The sequence below is a fragment of the Asparagus officinalis genome, chromosome 5, assembly GCF_001876935.1.
Source record: "Asparagus officinalis chromosome 5, Aspof.V1, whole genome shotgun sequence".
NCBI classification, from domain to species: Eukaryota; Viridiplantae; Streptophyta; class Magnoliopsida; order Asparagales; family Asparagaceae; genus Asparagus; species Asparagus officinalis.
Genome location: NC_033798.1, coordinates 124399987 through 124420103, shown reverse-complemented (window position 1 = coordinate 124420103; position 20117 = coordinate 124399987). Strand labels below are relative to the sequence as shown.

Here is a 20117-nt window from a genome sequence, read left to right as displayed (position 1 = left end):
GGAGTGGCGTCGGTTGACGAACCTAGGGAGAGGTTGTATCCGAGCACTTGAGGAAGGACACGGAGAAGCCAACACTTAGAGCATGTGGAGTGTAGTTACATTGTGAGATTGTGATCGTTGATCGGTGAGCTTTGAAAATCGATATTGTATGGTGTAAACGTTATTCGGGTAAGCGTAGAAAACCCGGTTGTGATAGTGGATTTCTCCCCGGGAGTGGGGAGCGGAGACATAGGACAGAAGGTCTGAACTCCGTGATCATATCGTGTGTTTGAGTTTGCTTTGGCGCACTTACTCTTATGTTTATGTTTCTTATCGCCATTGTCCAAAAAAACTCTACAATTAGCTATCCAAATTTGGATTCGAATTTAATTATTTTAAACAAATCATATCATATCATTTACTCCTTATAAAAGAGTGAGTGTGAGAAAAATTTTCCATGGTCAATTTACCCTTAACCCTTTTGTCTTTTGGATATTATATTCTAATATTATCCTAATATATTCAAATAATTTAAAGGTTGTTGTAAATATAAATACAATGAATGTGGACATTACTAGAAGAAGTCTCTTCACCTACTTGTGACTTTTAGTATTCCCTTCCACATCTATATAATGTAATTCATGGAAGACAAAATGAATGTAGAAATGAGGATAAAACGAGATGATCACTTTCTCCCTATCTCTTCTCTTCTCTATTTATTTACTCTTACATTTCATGTTCGATTCTTACTTATGATATGCGACGTATGTAGATATAACAACAAGATTACAACACGTTATCAGCACGAAAGCTCTAGCTAGCCGGTTCGTAATCGTCCGTTGGTGGTAAGAGCTATTTCGGTGTACACATCTTACGAGGTAACAATACATAATACATTCTACCTTTGTCTATTTACAAATGTATCCAAATTCAATCTTGCAATAAATCAAGATACTAAATAGCCGAGGTGCCAATCCTCATAATTGCAATATCAGATAGAAAAGTTTCTCACAATTTGTCTTTGCTTGTAAGTAGTAGTGTGCACATGTTATTTGCTGTATCTTAACCTTTCTCCTGTAAAGGACATTGATTTATTCCCAACTCTATTTCTTATATCGTCTCAATGGGATGCATGGAATGAACTTGAAGTCATTAATGAAGGCTCCAAAGAAAACCTGCATATATTCAATTGACAAAACTGCCAAAGAAAAAGCACATAATGCTACAGAAGCATAGTTATATCCAAGTAGATTATAAATTTAGTAGGATTGCACGTGCAATGCACGTGGTAAAATTTTTAATATTATTTTAAATTATAAATTTATTTAGGCATAGATTTGGTATAAATTTATTGAATGTAAACAATATAGCCAAGATATGAACAAAATTTAAAAATTCACAACGTTTGTACAATAAAATTAAATTTATGGATAGTTTAGACAAATACATCACAAATAGTAGAGATTCGTGTACCAAACATTTGAAGACTTAAATAATATACTAAACTCAATCTCTGTCCACTCTCATTTGGTTTCTCTGAGGAAAATATAGGATTCGATTCATACATTCTTCACACTGAATTATCACTGGTTGATGCAGATTGGTCATCTATAACTTGTATTTGTCTCACATTAGTTGTAGTTTCATGGTCATATGACTGACATTTTGCTGATAACTGACTTAAGTTGTGTTTGAGGCCTTTTGTGGAAAATTGGACAAGGGAAAGGTGCATAAGTACAGGATTATGTTACAGGTGCATCGGTATGGAAGAAATGATAAGTACATGGATTTCTCTGTGAATTTCGACATTGATTTCTTTTTGCTGGCGCCTATCTGTGATGGAACATTGGAAGGGAACATGATATAGGCCATAGATTTGCTAAATTAATATTTTCTTCTTTCCTCTTTTTTGTAATCCATCATCAATAATCAATTGGATGAACCTTCTGTTGGGGATAAACTCTCTTCTTTCCTCTTTTTTGTAATCCATCATCAATAATCAATTGGATGAACCTTCTGTTGGGGATAAACTCGTTCTCTATCGAGATCAATCTCACTAATCAATTGGATGAACCTTCTGTTGGGGATAAACTCGTTCTCTATCGAGATCAATCTCACAAGGTTGAAAAAAAATAAAAAAATAAAAAACAACTTTACAAGATATGTATAGGCACCACTTCATTTGCAGAAGTGTGGTTAGGTAAACTGCAGTATTGACTGCAGTTCTTATAGGCACCAATTCATTTGTAAAAAAATAAAAAATACTTTACAAACATGAATAGCGTTGCTGATAGAACTCAAACATGACATTGGAAGAGGAGGGAGCTAAGCATTTCACAATAGCAGTCTCCATCTCGCAGAGGATGGAGACAGAGAATGTTCCAAATCTTGCTTGCTCTTTGTCCGTCTCATTTTAGATTTGAATCTTGAATTTGCCATGAGTGTCTGCACTGTGTTTGCAAAGTTGCCTACTGCCATATTTACCAGCAAGATGCCACAAAATATGAACTGCTTTATCAAAGTAGAAGTCAAGAGACATCCATGCCAAGACGGTAGACATTACATATTCTATAAGAAGAAACAAAAGAAAATAGAACAAGGTTTTCTTGCCTTCCACTCGGAAGCAACGCCAACAAAAGCAGTTATAAGAAGCAATATCCCAACGTACGCCTCAAAACCCTAAATCGAAAAAAAATGTTTAAGATATTATGAGTAATTTCGATTACTAATGCATAAAATGAAAGATACACTTGAAATTAAAATGTGGTAGCTGGCATGGTGTGACTCCACAATTCATTTGAAATTTATCTTTACTAGACGCATGCTCTCGAATCTAAATTACGTTAAACAGCAACAACAAAAGAATCTTTAGCCAACAATGAGGTTGTAAATATGCAGCTTAACCTTATACATGTAAATTTTAAAAAAATGGGGTCACAGAAGCCATAGTTGGTCTTCTACACCGGCAGTTTCTCCCCACACAACATCCATTCTCCTTGCCTGCAAAGAGAAAAAAATGAAGAGAGACGGCACTTAGACTTGATCATATGGAGAAATATTAAATTACAAAAAAACAGGGTTAATTGCAGATACACCTCTTGTAGTACAGAGATATAGACATTTATATGCCCATAATACTAATTTATTAGCACTTGCATCCTCTGAACCTCAAGCCATGTTATTCTCTCATTAGGTTGTTAGGTTGAGATGTCATCTAGGAATCATGTGAATAACTTTTCCCCTTGATATTTATAGGACAATTTATTGTTTAGAGTTAAACTAATGTAGTTTTAAACAAAGGAACATGATTCAACAGAGTAAAAAGACCCAAAAATCTATTTGATGGACAAGACATCAAACCATATGAGAACATAATCCGTAAAAATAATAGGAAAAAAGAAATTCCAAGGTTTATAAATAAGGGGCTTACAAGCAGTAAAAACAAGGTCAAAGATTCAGAAGATTTGGAAGTCGACAAAATTAATGTAACCCACACAAATTTTGCATGCAAAACACCAGTTGAGAAGTGTTTGCTTGCTTCTACACTAAGTCTGAATTTTATGTATTTTCTCTTATCGGATACTAAAGGCTTCTGCCAAGTCCTATTAGAAAGAAGTCAACATGTACCATCAAACTCATTAATCTCTTGTATGTATGCTTGTATGGGTTTGAGCAGGTTAGTACCTATTAAATGTTACTTTATACTTGCAGATTATTGCTTAAAAAAATTATATACATCCGCTAAATTTATCCACTAAACAAGCACAATAGTTGAAGATTAATAATTTATCAATCCGCATAGACAGATGAATAGGAAACCAAAGAGTAAAGCAGTCATGGCAGCATTTGCTTTACCAAAGGTTGCAAAAATTCACTATGATAAAAATTCAATTCAAAAATATATGATGTTACCTTGCCTAAAGTAATGTGAGTATACAACCGCTGGCGCTATTATCTATTTTGTAGAAGCATTGCAAAACATTGCATGACCGCCCATACAAGAAACAATTCAACCCCTTTATGCGCAAAATTTGTGTTAGATTGGATATAATAATTATCAAATAAATATATAAATAAGAAATTAAGTACATGCTTGTTGGCACAATCAGGTTGCCCTTTTATCTCCCATGTTAGATTCACAAGAGCCATCAACATAGCACAATAATGACGGAATATCCAGCTGCAAGAGCACAAGTAAAAATTGTTTTATGAAAAGCAATGTTGTCCTAGATAATAAACAATTATCAAGCACTATATAAATAGTAATTTATTCTATCTAAATGTTGAAATGAGATTAAAATAGGGGCCAGTGAAGACAGAAACCTGTATCATCTCTTTATGGTGAGGACAAACAGAATATACAGGAGCTTCATGGCCTTCAAACAGATACTGTTTTTGTCCAGTAGTAGCATCCCACACCTGCAATTCATGTAATTAAGCATTATAAGATATACTATTTAGTTATTAATAGATTTAAACTTAGAGAGGTTAAAACTTGAAGATATCCTCGTCATCCTCACCTTAATGGTCTTATCATCACCACATGTGATAATAGACAAGCTCTTATTGGGATGCGAAAATGCAATGTCATTGACACCACCTACATGAGCATCAATCTATGCAGACGGAACATGTGAGTGATTGATATATGGTTGCCTACAGACATCAAAATTACAACTCACCTCTAACTGTTGTCTGAGCTCCCCATTAGGAATATAAGCATATGTCTGTATGAGATGTTTAGAAAATGCAACACCTAGCAGAGAGCAGAGCAAAATTACCAGTGAGAAAATCTTGTTGCACTAACTCGCCCCACAAGGAAGGAAGGAATCCATCTATAAATGGAACATCATTAAATAAGAATTAATCAATACCAATAACAGAACCATCAGGGCTCCATAAACAGCGGTTGACAGATATTGTTGCATCTTTCATCAAGGCCGCCTGTAAATTGGAGTAAGTTTTATTAGGAATAGATCGAGATGAGAAAATCCAACAAAACGAACACGAATTAGAACTATTATGGTAATCATGTTATGAAGTTTTTTTTGGAAAGGTACAGTTCAAGTAGATACCTGTAGAGGCACTGAACAATTTTGGACATCCCAGACCTTAAAATTCTTGTGTGCTATCCTTTCTCGAGATCCCACTTCCCATATTCCAATGTCACCAACATTTGTTCCAACTATGGGGTTGATAAAGGCAGGAACAAAACTTCATTAAATCAAGGGGAAAACACTGCAAAATGCTAATAAAAAAATTGTAATTTCATAATTCCCACATTAATACAAGAAATTACCTAAAAGAAATGTTTGATGTTGCGGATGGAAATCCAAGCTCATGACATTAGAGCCCTGATTAAGTGTTCGTACTACACTTTTGGGAAGATCGTCTTGGGAATAAACATTGGATTGATGTGATGCGCCAGAGAATGACACCTAAAAAGGTATTTAGTTATTATGGCATACATGTCAGCTATAAAAAATAATCAACTTACATACAAATAATTTTCTAATTGCTAAAAAGGTTAATGTACCTCATCTGATTGGCCAGTTCGCATTCTTTTCATCAAGTGTTCTTTCTAATTGCTAAAAAGGTTAATGTACCTCATCTGATTGGCCAGTTCGCATTCTTTTCATCAAGTGTTCAGAGTCAGCTGTTTGATAATCCATACCTGTCATCTGATTGGCCAGTTCGCATTCTTTTCATCAAGTGTTCAGAGTCAGCTGTTTGATAATCCATACCTGTGGCACTTGTAGGGGTTCTGGGGTGCTTCAGAAATGCAGCTGGGAAAACATATGCACTCAACTAAGCACGTAATGTCCAACGCCATATCATGTGCCGAAAAACATATGACATTTGATTGGCTCACCTGTATTAGGAGGCTGCACAAGACCCGGAGGCCCTTAAGCCACAGCAGCATGGGGCATGGATGCATTGCCACTTGTCATCCAACCTGCAATTGCACTTGCTGATGGAGAAACAACAGGCTGAAATGGCTGCATGGGAAGAAATATCACAAATTAAAAATAAAAGCTTTTTAAACCTTAGAAAGGATTGGGAAAAGCAAGAAATATTTGACAATTGTGGTGCTCCTCACTTACGCTATGAGCACCTAGAGGAGGAAACGGCCCAGACTTAGGAATTGGTCCTACAAGGGGGCCATTGGTTGGTGGCGGCGGCCTTGCTCCGTTAGTAGGAGCAAACGTGTGATCCGTAAAAAGTGTTTTAATGTCAGGGTTGGGGCGAGGGTTCTTGCAAAGCTGATGCTGCCAATTAAGACTAAAACCAATATACATATAATAAGCATAATAATTAATTGGCTAATACAAGTTCACGAAATAAGTAAGTAAACAGATAAAAAGGGATAAATAAGTCTACAGCATTTCCTGTATGTGCAGCATTCTACCAATTCTCGGAAATTGAACATTAAATAGCTCATTTGACATCAACTAAATATCTGAAAGTTGTCCTTATAGGAAAAATTTGAATTAGTAAAAAGAGTGTCTTGTATTATGTATCTTCGTTTAGGGAATTACTGTGTTATATATGGTGTGACTCGCAATAGACCAAGTAAAGATATAAATATACAAATAGCTCAGACTGCATCTATTCGCCAGCTATAGCAAAGTGGTGTATTTCTTATATGCCGAAAACCATATTTGAGAATACGTCAATAGGTTAATCATATAATGGACGTAAAGGAAGAACTTGTATAATGAGTACAGAGGTATTGCAATACCTTTGGTTGATCAAGGTCCGTAGTCTAGAAGCTTTGAAGCCTGGGAATGTAAGCTTGTCGCGAAACAAGGGGTTAGCCTCAATAAGCTTCTTAAGCTCCAAGAGCATTATATTTCTAGCCGACTTTGTATCCCCATACTTCGACAATTGTTCATTCTGCCTGCACAATTAAGGGGGGAAATGAGTTTTTTAATGCATTATCAAAAATTAAAAATCACAACATCACAAGGACATACAAACTGAAATACCTAAAATTCTCCAGGGTCAGCAATTGGGTAATCTCCTTAAAAAGCTCTTCATTGAAAGAAACAAAGACTTTAAGAACCTTAATAAGAATTTCCACGGCTTTTGCTCTATCATGGCTGAAATAAACAGAGTAGCTAAGTTTAAAAAAACAAATAAAAACTGGCAAAAATCAGGATACAGACATCAACTTGAAACACACACCTATCCAAAGCTTCGAGGTACTTCTGCTTTCTGATCTCAAAGAAGATTTTCATCGAGTATTAGTGCTACAATCTTTTATGCTCTATGCCTTAATTCCTTCATCTTAAAAACTTTTAACGGAAGATCGAATGGGCTGAGGAGAAGGCGAAGAGGAGGAACCGAAGGAATATTTAGGGCTTTTGATTTCTGCGGATGTTGTGAGGGATAAGGATGACGTTGGTTTGGGGGAAAATAAATGAAGAAAAAAAACGGAAATTGAAAAAACACATCGGTACCCAAACACTGACTTGGTAATTAAATTTGGTGGAAGGCTATTTTGGGAAGGGTAAAGTTTTTTTGGAACTCCCTCTTTTAAAGGGTGTATATATATATATATATATATATATATATATATATATATGAGAAATATGGGTATACTTGGGCCAAGGATCCTTGGTAGTGATGTGGACACATCTTGTCCATACATCAATATATCATAATTACAAAGGAATATTATTAATTTATACATTTAATTAATAATTAAAAATTAATATCTTTAGCAATATTAATATACTTGATATTCGGTAAATATTTATGAATACTCGTGGATATTTATCAAATAACGAGCATAGGAGTTTGAATTCAAAAAAAACTCTACAATTAGCTATCCAAATTTGGATTCGAATTTAATTATTTTAAACAAATCATATCATATCATTTACTCCTTATAAAAGAGTGAGTGTGAGAAAAATTTTCCATGGTCAATTTACCCTTAACCCTTTTGTCTTTTGGATATTATATTCTAATATTATCCTAATATATTCAAATAATTTAAAGGTTGTTGTAAATATAAATACAATGAATGTGGACATTACTAGAAGAAGTCTCTTCACCTACTTGTGACTTTTAGTATTCCCTTCCACATCTATATAATGTAATTCATGGAAGACAAAATGAATGTAGAAATGAGGATAAAACGAGATGATCACTTTCTCCCTATCTCTTCTCTTCTCTATTTATTTACTCTTACATTTCATGTTCGATTCTTACTTATGATATGCGACGTATGTAGATATAACAACAAGATTACAACACGTTATCAGCACGAAAGCTCTAGCTAGCCGGTTCGTAATCGTCCGTTGGTGGTAAGAGCTATTTCGGTGTACACATCTTACGAGGTAACAATACATAATACATTCTACCTTTGTCTATTTACAAATGTATCCAAATTCAATCTTGCAATAAATCAAGATACTAAATAGCCGAGGTGCCAATCCTCATAATTGCAATATCAGATAGAAAAGTTTCTCACAATTTGTATTTGTTTGTAAGTAGTAGTGTGCACATGTTATTTGCTGTATCTTAACCTTTCTCCTGTAAAGGACATTGATTTATTCCCAACTCTATTTCTTATATCGTCTCAATGGGATGCATGGAATGAACTTGAAGTCATTAATGAAGGCTCCAAAGAAAACCTGCATATATTCAATTGACAAAACTGCCAAAGAAAAAGCACATAATGCTACAGAAGCATAGTTATATCCAAGTAGTAGTCAAACTTGGGCCTTAGATAGGCTAGTAAAGAATGAATCAAGCATAAGGCCCTACTCTGAATCTTTTATCACTGGTCTTTTCATATGTCATGCATGTGAATAAAAAAAACTTGATTGTGCATATATGGATGTATATTTTTGTTGTTGCTCATGTCATTGATGAGATGGGGTTTTAGTAGTAGTCATTCACAAAAATACTGCACATAGATGGAGCTTTAGAAGTACAAATAAATGTGTCTTACGTTGCTTTCTTGTTTAAATGATAGCTAGTTATGCAAGTTGCAAATAAAGGGTTTGTAAAAGGGTGAGCATAGTTTATCTCTGGACATGAGTAATTTGGGTCAAAAAGTCAAAGACTACCTTGAATATAATTGCATAACTCCTTGTAGTTTGTGTTATAAAGGTCTATAGGGAAACTTTTGTAATTGCGATTTCTTCACCTGTGATTCACCAGATTGCATTTAGTACATCCATAAGAATGTATTTTCTACTAGTCTTCTACCATTAAATGTGATGTTGAATTTTCCAAATGCTATCAATGCTTATAGACTAGTACTATTGCATTAAATGTGATGTTGAATTTTTCAAATGCTATCAATGCAAGCAACAGTTAAAGGATGTCAAATCTTTTATAAGTTTGAGATAGAGTCACTCTTCTGGATATGCAAAAATTTCTAATTTCTCATGCACTAATCTTTCGTCCCCGTGATTAGTACACTGTGATATATAATAGTAACTATTACTTGTCTTTGGCCTTGAACGTTCATTTTTACTGACACCCTTGTGATTTTTACACGATTATATTTCTTAATTCTTTAAGTATATTTTCCCAGAAGGCAAACACTTTAAATTTTCTAAGACGTGAAAAAGTATTCACTTTTTTGGGCAATCCCTGAAGGATCACTTTGATCTATGGAAACCAATAATCTTCCCTCAAACGCAACTGGCAGACTGAATCAGAACTTTTTGGATTTCAAATACATGACTAAATATGATCCAAATTATCTAGCAGCTAAAACTTTGTAAGCAGAACATTACAGACAATGATAATAATTTGATCGAAAAATTCTTTTCCCTATTCCACGCAAATAATATTGTACTCCAGCAGCAGTACATGACCAAGAATTGCACTTAACATTCTGAATTGATTAGTAGTCGCAGAGAAGCACAATCAATTGATGATTAGAAATCACAATGTCAGACTAGTTGGCTTATGAGTTGTGTTTGTAGCACATGCTACAATTCAAAAAATTTCTTATACGCGTGGACAAGGGGGAGGCTATGAACATAGTAGGAGATCTTATCCTGTAGCCATTTTTGGATTTTAAACCCTCGACTGAATACAATTCAACAAGTAACCTTGTACTCTTACAATAGTATAACTAAAAGCATTATGAACTAATCCTTGTATTAGTAGTTGTTAAAAACACAACCAGTTGTTGTGAGAAACCATAATGCAAGTTTAATTGGTTCAGCCGTAGTGCCTGAAGCACATGTCATAATTCAAACTAATATTCATAAGCTTGGTCTAGGGGAAGGTAATGGATCTTATCGAACTATTTGGTTTCTCTATATTTGGATTATATACATTTGTCAGACAATTTTAATTTATCTTGATTTTGCTTTAAACTCTTGTGAACCTATGTGGTTTTTATTCATATGTGTATATTTTAGAATTTGTTTGACCTAAAATACAACATGTTGCGATGAGTTTGAGATTTAGGGACCCAAATTCTTTTAAATTCTGGCATGAGCGATTGGGTCATCTTGGGAAAAATATGATTTGTCGGATTTTCTTAAATTAAATAGGGCATTCAAACCAAATCCGACCAACTACATATCACAATTTTCCCCTTTTATCTAATACGTGGTGAAGAAGCGAAACATTTCCCATCTGCGTATTCTTTATTTGCAGTCCATGTTTATATATCACCACTATAGCATACCTCTATGGGACTTCGGTGAAGGTACATACATTATTTATGAAACTCCGTCAATAATTTAGTACCTATGGCCCATGTTGGGGATCGATTTATAATTTGGTATGCTGACTGCATTTCTATTGAAGATCAATTCTCGACATTAGGGGGAGATTAGTGCCCAAAATACAAAATAATGTCAAGAAATTCTATTGGTGAAAAAGATCTTCAATAGTTATATCCACGTACTAGTCAAACTGAACCAGAAGTTTAAATGATAAGCTGCTAAGAAAAGAGTGACTAAACCTCATATTCATGTTGAATATATCATTGATGATTTGGTATGCCAGAAGCATATTGTGCCAGAAGCATATAAAACATGTTAGTGTAAAAGATAAAAGTCCGCGGCAAACTAAATTATATATATAGAAAGACAGTCACTCTCATAACCTCCAGAAGAGGTTCATCCTGAAGATGGAATCTCCAGTAAATTGCACGTGCACTTGATAATCACAATACTGGAGATGCGAAACGGCCAAATCCAATTGTTAAGGGAAATGACGAGGATTTGGTTGATATAAAATATGAATTGAAGTGACCACGAATTTGTGAAAAAGGAGAAATATATAATAGAAATATAAAGGTTATCGACAACATAGATGCCTCTATAGTTGCTCTTACTATCTCCAAAAATAATCTGGATCCAGAACCTAAGTCGGTAATAGAGTGCTTGAAGCACTAGGACTAGGTGAGATGTAAAGTGGCAATTGAGGCTGAGCTGAACTCGCTAAAGTATTTTGAACCTGTAGTTCATATATCCCTGCAGGATATATATGGGTCTTCATAAGAAAAATAAATGAAATTGTAAGGTGGTTGATAATCACATTTTTATTACAATTTTATACCCTTATTATCTATTTTATATGAATAAATATACCACTAATAATTGTTTTTATCTTTTAATTGCAGGTTAATGAAGAATAAATCTCAAACTCTCATCTCTCAACAAAAACCCATCGATTAAATGAAGAAATGAATCAAAGAAGCCCATTGGAAAATCAATTTCCAAATTATCCAAAAGTCCAGAATCAAGCCGAGTAGCCTGTAGAAGCCGGAGAAAATCAAAAATCCAATATGAAAAGAAATCATATTCAAAATGGTTGGCCGCAAAGAAACGACGATATCTCCTAATCCGGAAGGCGGAATTTAACATATAATATATGACAATCGCCTATCTCGACGAGACGAAGCTATCCGTGAAATCAGAATTTGGAAATAATGAGTATCGATGCCTACATCGATGCCTGCATCGATGCCAGATTACTGTAGCGCGCGTCAATGGCTGATTGTGCTTGTCTTGGGGCTCAAGTTTGATCCAATGGCTCTCGATTTATTTTCTTGTCTTTTTATTTCTTTTTGCACTTTAATTTGTAGAGTAGATTTATTTTTCTTGCATTTAATTTCTGCAATTTATTTTGTAGTTTAGATTTTTATTTTCTTTGTAGTTAGATTTATTTCTTGTTCATAGTTTAGATTTTTCTTTTCTTTTTATTTTTGTAATTAGTTCTTTTTCTTGTTTTTATTTCTTAAAGATGTGAATTTAATTCTTGTAGGAAGTTTAGAATTATATGAAACTAGTCTAATTTCCTTTATATTGTATGAATTATTCTCTTGTACTTAAAATGTTCATGTTTAGGATAATCAACTAGAGAACTAATCGGTAGAAGAAGAATTTGATAATCTATGCTTATCTTAAATGGTTTGATAGGTTATGCTTATGAATTCTAGGATTATTATCATGTTGTTGTTCTTATCATGAATAGTAATTTTAACTTAGATGATAATTTGATAGGTTACACTTTCCTTAAATGGTTTGATAATCTATGCTTAATAAATCTAAGTTGAAATATGATAAAAAAGAATAGTTTGTATTTTGTAATTGAAATTGGTTAGTGGATTATATTCTAGATTTCTTACCTCTTTTGAATCCTCCATCTTAACTTTCTTAAATTTTCTTTTCATTCTTGGTTTATTTCTTGATTTTATTCATTCTTCTTTCTTGCCTTGTGATTTTATTTATTCTTTGATTCTTTCTTCTCTAAAATTCAATTTATTATCTCTTGCACATAAATCAAAACAACCACTCATCAAAATCACACTTATTCTTTATTCCTAATTGTCATGCACAAAACATATGAATCATTTCTAATAATCTCTTAAAATCACCTTCCTCGTGGGATCGATATTTTTTATACTATAACTTGATAAATTGTGCACTTGCAATTTTGGTACATAATTATGCCGCATCAGTGGTGAGATATAAAGCGAGATTCATAGCTCAATGGGTTCACGCAGAGACCCGATATCGATTTAAATATAAAATATTCTCCTATTAGTGATTGTATTACGTTCCGCAAGTTAATACATATGGCAGAAACTATGAATTTATATATGCAGTATATGTACGTCATGACCACATTTTTATATGAGTCATTAGACGCTAATATTTTTATATGAAAGTCTCTGATGGACTTACAATTTCTGAATTAAGAGAAAACAAGAATCGCAACATGTATATCATTAAATTATAAAGGTATATGTACGTCATGACCACATTTTTATATGTGTCATTAGACGCTAATATTTTTATATGAAAGTCCCTGATGGACTTAAAATTCCTGAATTAAGAGAAAACAAGAATCGCAACATGTATAATATTAAATTATAAAGGTCGTTATACGACTTGAAACAGTCGGGTAGTATGTGGTATAACTGACTGAGCAAGTTCCTTCTGAAGAGGAGATATGCAAATAATGATGTCTGTCCTTGTGTGTTTATAAAGAAATTCAAAAATAGCTTCTGTGTTATATCAGTCTATATTGATGATATAAATGTTATTGGAATGCACAAGGAGCTTACAGAAGCTAGCTCATGCCTAAAGACGGAGTTTGAAATGAAAGACTTGGGAAAAACCAAGTTTTGTCTCGGCCTGCAGATCGAGCATTTTCCCATAAGGAATTTTTCTACACCAGTCAACCTATGTGAAAAAGGTTTTGGAAAGATTTTATATGGATAAATCTCATCCACTTAGCACACCAATGGTCATCCGATCCCTCGAAGTGGATAAAGACCCATTTAAACCCAAAGAAGATAATGAAGAAATGTTAGGGCCAGAAGTTCCCTATCTGAGCACCATTGGAGCACTTCTTTATCTCGCAAATTGCACCAGGCCTGATATTGTATTTGCGGTGAACTTGCTAGCAAGGTATAGTGCTTATCCTATAAGGAGGCAATGAAATGACGTTAAACATTTTATTTGCTATCTTCAAGGTACAAAAGATTTTGGACTATTCTATAAAAGAAACCAAGATATAACATTGGTGGGCTATTAGAACGCTGGCTACATATATGATCCCCATAACGCCAGATCCCAGACTGGTTATGTTTTTTCTCTGTGGTGGTACTGTCGTTTCTTAGAGGTCTGTTAAGCAGACTATGATGACTACTTCTTATAACCACTCAGAGATTATCGCTTTATATGAGGCCTCACGAGAATGTGTATGATTAAGATCGTTGATACGACATATTTGTGGCTCGTGTGGTCTAGCGAAAGATGATATTCCCCCCAATGTCCTTTATGAGGACAATGCAGCTTGTGTTGCACAAATGAGCAGTGTATATGTAAATGGAACCATGACAAAATATATTGCGTCAAAATTTTTTTATCCACATAAGCTCCAAAAGAATGGCGAAATCACCATCGAAAAAGTTCGCTCAAGTGACAATCTTGCAGATTTGTTCACTAAGTCTCTGCCTACATCAACTTATGAGAAATATGTTCACAATATGCACAGACTTGAAAGACTATCTTCTTCAGGGGGAGCAAATTCTTAAAGAACAATCCTGAAGATTGGGCCCTGAAGGTCTATTATCATAATTTGGCCCTTTTTCGCTAAGTTTTGTCCCATTGGGTTTTTCTTAGCATAGACTCAGAAGATTGTCATCATCAGGGGGAGCGAATTTTTAACGTAATCCCGAAGATTGTACCTTGAAGGACTATAGTTGTACTCTTTTTTTTCTTTTGCTAAGTTTTGTCCCACTGGGTTTTCTTAGCTAAAGATTTTTAATGAGGCAACTAATACAACACAAGTTTGGATCCCGAAGATCTATAGTTATACTCTTTTTCCCTTTGCTAAGTTTTGTCCCACAGGGTTTTCTTAGCTAAAGGTTTTTAATGAGGCAACTAATGTAACAAGACTCTACTAATATCGTGTACTCTTTTCCTCGACTAGTTTTTATCCCACTGGGTTTTTCTAGCGAGGTTTTTAACGAGGCATTGACATCATGTAGTAATATCCAAGGGGGAGTGTTGTAAATATAAATACAATGAATGTGGACATTACTAGAAGAAGTCTCTTCACCTACTTGTGACTTTTAGTATTCCCTTCCACATCTATATAATGTAATCCATAGAAGACAAAATGAATGTAGAAATGAGGATGAATAAAATAAGATGATCACTTTCTCCCTATCTCTTCTCTTCTCTATTTATTTACTCTTATATTTCATGTTCGATTCTTACTTATGATATGCGACGTATGTAGATATAACAACAAGATTACAACAAAGGTAAAATATTTAGCCAAAATTTGATATAAAAGAGATTAAATAGTGGAACTAATTTTCTATCTTATTAAAAGATAACATGTGTCCAACTATTTTTATTTTATTAAAAATTCTCATTAAGTTAAAACTATTCATATCCATTACTAGAAATTTCTTTTCATAAAAAAGTAGAAAATTCTGATAATTAAATTTTTGTTAATTCTAAGCAAGTTCTAACCATTCATAATTAAAAAATTCTAAAAAAATTATCATTGTCACTCCTTAATTATTTAAAAAAGTAAATTTTAATAAACCTCTCATAACTTTTTGAGTAGTAAACTCCCTAATGTCTGTATTAAATCCCTAATAAGTTGATAATTTAAGAAACACCCAAAATATTTTGATTTTTACACTTAACTTCCAAATTGGCTTTACCTAAAATTTCATATCGGCTAAAATTTAACCTCAAAGATGGTATATCCCCCTCAAATTGATCTTATTTTCAAGTTAACCCATAAATTGTGAACAACCCAAAAGAAGAGAAAATTACAAATAGTTACTAAAAAATTCTAAAATTACAAATAATACTTAGAAAATTTTGAAAGCTACAAAAAAAATATATAGCCCCAAAAATTTTGAAAATTTTAAAAAACCTTGAAAATATTGAATTTGAAAAAAAAAGTACTCTTGAAGTTCTAAAATTATGAATGACCTACAAAATTTCATAAATTACACAGAACTTCTTAAAAATCCATAAAATGCAAAGAAACCGATTTAAAAATTATAAATTATAAATGATCCTAAAAGTTCAAAATTCAAACAAACATACAAAAATATAAAAATTACAAAAAATCCCATAAAAAGTAAAACATGACAAATGGAATCCTAAAAAACTTTAAATTACAAACAAACCCTAAAACGTCTTACAAATAATAAATTGACCCTTTAAGTTAGAAAGCTACAAAGAAATCCTAGAGAGATTACAAAAACTTGAAAAATATAAAAAGTATAAACAACACTCCGAAAAATAAAAAATTGGACACAAAACCCTCTAAAATGTAAAAATTATAATCAACCTCTTGAAAATCCCAATAAATACAAACAAACCTCTGAAAAGATCTTAAAACTATAAATAACCATTATTTTGTATTTTTTGCTAGAAATTATCAGGACTTAAGTGAAAAAACGTAAAACTTATTGGGTTACTGGGTGTATTTTGGTCATTTGACTACACATGAATTAATGATGTTAAATTTGAGGATTTTCTGCCAAAAATTATTGGGCATTTGGTGGAAGTTTTAAAGATATTTGAGATTTAGTTCCAAATAATAATATTGTCGGGGTTTTAGTGAGATTTGCCTTCATGTTATATTTGAGGGTTTCATGAAATTGCAAAAAAAAAAAACTTAGAAAATCTAAAAATGTGAAAAGACTCTTATCATTCTTAAATTATAAATGATCTATAGAAAATTCATAAATTACAGACAACATATGCAAATCTAAAAAGTACAAACAACCTCCTTTAAAATTTGAAAATTAAAAAGCAACCCCCTAAAAATTTAAAACGTTAAACAAACACATGAAAGATATAAAAATAATAAAAAATAAATATGACAAATAACATCCTAAAAAATTTTAAATTGTAAACAACCCCCTAAAATATATGAAAAATCATAAACAAACCCTTTAAATTAGAAAATGACAAAGAAAAAAATTACTGAAAAACACAAAATATATAAAAAGCAAAAACAACCCCAAAAATCTATAGTTAGAAGCATATCTCCTAAAAATCTAAAAATTATATCAACCTCTTGAAAATTCCAATAATTACAAAAAACATCTGAAAAATCTTAAGATTATAAACACCCGATGTTGGGGTCTTTTTGCCAAAAAAATATATCGGGTTAAATGAAAAAATGTGAACTTATTGGGTTATTAGGGTAACAATCACTACTAGAAACATGACTTTTAGCGACGGACAAATCCGTCGCTAAAAGTCGAAAATCCGTCGCTAAAACTTTTAGCGACGGAAAAAATAAAATTCCGTCGCCAAAATACCGTCCGTACATTGAGGGTAGCTAAAATTACTTTTAGCGACGGATTTTTCGTCGCTAAAAGTCAGCAACGGACAATTAGCAACGGAAAATCCGTCGTTCTTTTTTTTAAAAAGAAAAAAAAATTCCGTCGCTAAAAGTACCATTAGCGACGGATTTTCCGTCGTTCTTTTTTTAAAAAAAGAAAAAAAATTCCGTCGCTAAAAGTACCATTAGCGACAGATTTTCCGTTGTTCTTTTTTTTAAAAAGAAAAAAAAATTCCGTCGCTAAAAGTACCATTAACGACGGATTTTCCGTGGCTAAAAGTAACATTAGCGACGGATTTTCCGTGGCTAAATATTTCTAATATTTTTTAAAAAAATATTTTGAAAATTGAAAAAACCTGTATAATAATATAATAAATTTAAAACCATGTTCAATTAGCAGTATAATATTCATTCCCACGCATATATAACACATATATTTTAATAAAAATATCTCAAGATAATTAAAATTGTTTATACAACACACACCATGATAAATATTGTTTATACAACATACTCATTGTTTTCAAAGGTAAAAAAAAAAACAAATCAGTCCTCCTGATCATCATCATCATCCTCATCACCAACTCCACCTTGTCTACAAGTCCAGGCCTGTAAATATAAATCAAATGTATAACAATAAGAGAGTATCATGGCATATTCTTATGTATTATATGTTTCGAAGAGAGTATCATGACATATTCTTAATTATGTATTATACACACGCACATATTCTTATGTAAAGATAGAAAAGCTGAACAACAAATTGCCAGACTGTGCTCTTCCTCTTACATTGATCTGGCAGAAATGTCGCAAGTACAGTTGAAAAGATGAACGCCACAGTTGATAGCTTCAGCGCTTGCCTGATAGATAAAGGAAGCCCCCTTTTAAAGCTGTAGAACAAAGGTCGCTAAAAAAGTAAATAGAAGCGAAAAGTCATCAGAATAGTTAGCCAAAGAAAACAAAACAAGCACTATAATAAAATACCCAGAACATAAACAAGCACTACGATAAAATACCCGGAACATACTACAACATAGAAATTTTGAAACTATTCAATCCTACAAGACCTCATCGTTGAGTTACATTTAGGAAGCATCAGCTAGCAGTCAAGCTATCAACTACCACATCCATTTTCTTTCAATCTACATTCTCCTTTTCTTTTCTACTTCCAGCCATAGATCACTTCATTACCGTATAATTTTGACAAGATCACAGATTATATAGACACAGAAAAAAAAGAAAATGTTATGCCAAAGCATTCAACCACATTCTGTTATATCAAAGCATTCAAACGCAATGATTCACAAATGGTTAAGGCTCATTTCCTAACACACCATGCCGATATCAACCCCTAAGTAATATACTAAATGTTTTGATACCGCTGCGCATCGGCATAGCACCATAAACCCTACAGAGTAAAAAAAAGACATTCAACGAGTGCCTACTTCATTCTATGTCCCTAGTACAATCACCGCCTAGCTTAATTACTTAACTAACAAATTACATCCAACACTTAATTAATATGCATAAAAAGAACCCATCAAACAATTTTCACTTGAATGATAGGAAACTTCAAGATACACATAATTTTAAAATCTTAGGCTATGGCTCTAGAAATGCATCAAGACATGACTCTTAAGGAGGAATCCGCCGAAAGGAATCAAAAGATTCTAAGGCAAACTTCAAATTAGTTGGTGATTATTAGAGAACATCATTAGCATTGACTTCTGTGGTATACCAGTGGATAATTCTTAATATTTATGGACAATGTTACATGCATCTCTAGGACATCAACAAGCATCTCCAGCACAAATCATAATGATAAAGCAGACATCAGATAATATAAAAACCTAACCCACAATTGTAGCAATCCTCGTATTGACTACCCATCCAACCCAATTATTGCAACTTAACAATCTAATAAATAAAAGATGGAATCAAGCACACCTAATTCTACTTTTTTTTATCAATTCTTGTATGACCACCAAAACTAAGATTTGAGCTTATAAACATGAAAGAGAACAGTCTTACAGCCCTGAAACTTATGATAACCCTATTTTCTTCAACACTACATATATTCACATAAAAACCTCCAACATCCACAAAGCTCATTGTCAATTTAGATTCAATGCAATTAAAGCCTACATATAATCTGCAAAAGATAACTCCTGAACTCACGCTTATGTTAGAGCAAGCACTAGAACAAATACCCACTAATCAAATAATAACCAATTGAACAATAAATCACTTAGCCCGTTTCAGCTAAAATAAGCTTTAAAAATATGCAAAAATAACAAGAAAAAGTAATCTCACCATGCAACAATGCTGAAAGGCTTCCTAATGGCATGAAATCATAAACTAGCAGCTTCTCATCCTTACTGAAATAATAAGCTTTCAAAGGCACCAAGTTAGGATGATCAATAGCCCCAATCCCCTCAAATGTCTCCTTAAACTCCCTCGCACTCAAATTCACATCCTTCAGCCTCTTCACAGCCACCACCATCCCTATTTCAAGCACGGCCTTATAGGCCTTCCTAAATGTTCCCTTCCCCAAAACCTAGGCCCACAAACCTCAGCCAGCTCCCTCCTCCCACAAACCGCCACCGCCGCAAGAAACCCCGAAACTCCACAAGCAACCAAAAACCCCACCAAGCTCAAGCTCCTCCTAACCCTCCAGCGAGCCGGTGGTCCAGCAGGTGGCGACGGTGCCCAGTAGGCGGCGGCGGCGGTTGAGAAGCCAACAAGAGAAAGGGGGGATGAGGAGAGGGAGCTAGGGGAGGGGAAATGAAGAGAGAGGGGGAAATGAGAGAGGG

At 33.5% G+C, this 20117-nt stretch overlaps 1 pseudogene; it reads right to left on the bottom strand.

Annotated features, from left to right (window-relative positions):
• Nucleotides 2772-19807, bottom strand: LOC109842555 (annotated as a pseudogene).